Source organism: Primulina eburnea, chromosome 13 (assembly GCF_022965805.1).
Source record: "Primulina eburnea isolate SZY01 chromosome 13, ASM2296580v1, whole genome shotgun sequence".
Taxonomy (NCBI): domain Eukaryota; kingdom Viridiplantae; phylum Streptophyta; class Magnoliopsida; order Lamiales; family Gesneriaceae; genus Primulina; species Primulina eburnea.
This window is the reverse complement of record NC_133113.1, coordinates 9342069-9346030: the sequence shown is the minus strand read 5'-3', so window position 1 is coordinate 9346030 and position 3962 is coordinate 9342069.

Genomic DNA, 3962 nt, shown 5'->3' with positions numbered 1-3962 from the left:
TTAATACTGGCACCCAAATCACATAAAGCTTTATTAATTCTAGAACCACCAATAACACAAGGAATAGTAAAACTCCCTGGATCTTTGAGTTTCTGTGGTAGTTTCCTTTGAAGTATGGCGCTACACTCTTCTGTCAATTTCACTGTCTCAAACTCATGCAACTTCCTCTTCTTTGACATCACATCTTTGATGAACTTTGCATAGTTTGGCATTTGCTCTAAAGCATCAGCAAATGGAATGTTGATGTGAATCTTCTTGAAAATTTCCAAAAATTTTGCAAATTGATCATCCAATTTCTTCTTTTTGAACCTCAGCGGATAAGGAAGAATTGGTTTGAATACCGGTGGTTGTTCAACTTCAGCTTCAGCTTTGGAAATCTCAGTTTCAACTTCTTCAACAGTCACTTCATTTTCATCCTTCTCATTGGAATTTTTACCCTCAAGTTCTCTTCCACTTCTCAAAGTTACAGCTTTGCATTGCTCCTTTGGATTCACTTCAGTATTACTTGGGAACTGACCTTTATTTTGATCTTTCAATGCATTAGCTAATTGACCAATCTGTGTCTCCAATGATTTCATTGTGGCTCCCATATTTCCCATGTGAGTTTCCATGCCACCAAGACGAGATTCAGTCCTAGCCATTCTTTTACTCGATTCTACCACAAATGTCCCAACTAAATCCTCAAGTGAAGGTTTTCCTTCCCCCTTTGATGCATTGAACCCCGGTGAAGGATTCAAAACATTCTTATTATTGGCATATGAAAAATTCTCGTGATTTCTCAAACCCGGATGATAAGTGTTAGGGGGAGGGTTACCTCGATATCCTCCATAACCACCAAAATTCCTATTGTTGATATAATGAGCTTCATCAGGAATTTGTGGTTCTTCAGTGACAACAGATGCATTTTCAACCTCTGATGAACTAGCCTTGTTCATTGCTGCAATTTGAGTCGTTAGAGCTGAAACTTGAGCTGTGAGTGATGTAATAGGATCTATGGCATAAATCCCAGCTTGCTTCTTTACTCCTGATCTTTCAGTCGGCCACTGATAACTGTTAATGGTCATCTGTTCCAGCAAATCATATGCTTGATCGGGTGATTTGGCAAATATCGTGCCACCAGCTGCTGCATCAACAGTGCCTCTTGTCTGTCCATTCAAACCATTGTAAAATAATTCAATCTGTACCCAATCTTCAAAACCATGGTTTGGACATCTCCTCAACAATTCCTTATATCTTTCCCATGCCTCATATAGTTGCTCAAAATCAGTCTGCCTAAAAGTACTTATCTCGATTTTTAACTGTGCAGACTTTGCAGGTGGAAAATATTTTGCAAGAAACTTGGTTGCTAAATCCTGCCATGTAGTGATACTCCCCAAAGGAAGCGATTGGAGCCATCCTCTTGCTTGGTCCCTAAGAGAAAAAGGAAACAAACGCAATCGAATTATATCATCAGAAACACCATTTATTTTTACCGTGTCAGTAATTTCAAGGAATGTTCTGAGATGTAAATGAGGATCTGCAGTAGCGGCTCCGCCAAACTGATTCTGTTGAACCATGTTTATCAATGCAGGTTTGAGCTCAAAGTTGTTTGCATTAATCGTTCCTCGTGCTATACCAGAATAATGAGCATTCAATACCGGCCTAAAATGATCTCGGATGGGTATTGCAGGGGGTGGATTTTCATTGTCTCTGTTTTCAGCCATTGCTAGAATCTCTTCTCTTCTTGCCTTTCTTAACCTTCTTGCGGTTCTTTCGATCTCAGGATCAAAGATAAGCAAGTCAGGATTTTGCGATCTTCGCATGCACTGTCAAAAAAAAAACAATAAACAAATCAGTGTTTAATGTAGTATAATAAAAATAGCTCTAAATTAAAATCTAGACTAATTGGTAACAATACTAATATAAATTCAAATTTTACAATCCCCGGCAACGGCGTCAAAAACTTGTTGCGTGTTTTCTTTAATGCTCGCAAGCGCACGACGTCAAGTTATAGTAAAATGTAATTTAAGTACAAGTATCGATCCCACGAGGGATGTAATTTCTAAATTTATACTAATGCTTGTAATTAGAATAGTCTCGATTTTATTTAGAATAATCAAATAACAAATTTGTTCATACCAATAACTGAATTAAAAATAAATTTAATTTTAATACCAAACAGAGTTTAACAATGGAATAAAAGATCTAGAGGTCTGACTTCACGCAACTATCCACCATGTGATATGTTTGTGTAGCTATATTATAATTGTCCTTCTTATTCATTAGCCAAGAATTCTATAATTATATACTCCCTCTCTCGAGTGCTAAGTAGATACTAATTATCTAACAAAGGATTGCAACATCTCCGTCAACAATCGATGATTAAATAACACAACAACAAGCACTAAACTCTTTTTATAGCTTCAATAGCAAAATATGTCCTCTCAAACTATATAGATACCATCGATGTATTTTTCCCTGTCTGGATTATAAATTTCCTTTTTCAAGTGACAATTTATAACATACAAATCATTCAAGATATGGCCAATAAAATGAAAGCATTAAGATTGGAAAAACACAAATGAACAATAAAGACAACTAATATAGCATAAATCATGAATCTCAACACATGGTTTCTAATTTTGTTCCATCATCCCTCTAGAATTAAGATTTAGTTCATAATAATGAAAATAAAACAACAACACATAAATATTAAACAAGACATATCAAAATAAAAGTAAAAATAAAGAAAGAAAGAACTTAGAACAAGAGTTTTGGAGTGTATGAAGTTTTTGTCCAAAGATGTGCAAGAACTTGTTGATGATGATCTTCTTGATCTTCAATCTTCTTCCTTGTAGCCTCCACCCTTTTCCTAGCTTCTCTCCATACCCTAGATGATGAAAAAGAAATCCCTTTTATAGTCTAGACAAGATATCCCACGTAGCACACCATTCTCCCCTCCTTTTCCTCAAAGTCTACAAAGTTTCACAATTTCCGGAGGAATGTTTGTGCATGACCGCGGGTGCGGTAGTGTAAGCACCGCGGGTGCGGTGTCTTTTTGCCAAAAATTCTGTTGCTGCATAGGTGACACCGCGGGTGCGGCGCTTGCATGACCGCGGGTGCGGTCATGCCTCGGCAGTTGGCGCGGGTGCGGTAGCATAGGAAGCGTGGGTGCGCTCTTGTAAGCAGTGCGGGTGCATTGTTGCTTCGTGTATCTTTGTCCTTCGCCCCTTCTAATTCATCACTATATCACTCCAAACTCTCATTTCTAAGCTTCCAAACTACAATAACAAAAACAACAACATATCAAATAAAACCTGCTCAAGAATCACAAAATTCCAAGTTAAAAACAAGTAATAAAAGTACAATAAATTGCACTTATCAAAGTCCTCCCGGTCAGAAGGAACAAGGCCCGCTTCTTGAAACTGCTCCAGGCATTTGTTTAATCCCTGGTTAAAATAAATGAAAGCTTTGTCAGCCACCATCTTCTTAAAATCCCGAGACTTCAAAAATTGAGCCATTTGTTCTTCCTGTGCAGCCTTCAAAAGATCTACATCAGTTCATGCCTCCTCAGCCTGGACCCTGGAAGATTCAGTCTCTTTTTTGGCTGCTTGCACCTCCCGGCGAGTGACCTCGAGCTCCCCGCGGGATGACTCCAATTCTGCTCGAGTTTCAGCCATCTGTGCTTCAACCAAGTCTGCTTGCTGTTTCTAGCCAGCATTTTCTCGGGCCATGACATGCTCATGAAGCTCAGTCAACCGACTTACCTCTTCTTGCAGTTTTTCATGCGTCTCCCGAGCAGAGGTGGCTTGTGTATGGGCTCTTTTGGCATCCTGAGCCACTCGCTCAAAGGCTGAAATAAGCATTTTCAAGCCCTGAAAATATAGAGAAGGTCAGCACTGATATATAATTAAATGACGAAACAAATAAGGGAACTTACGGAGAAAGACCGGGCCACCCTTTCGCAAAACATCTCGTTGGGG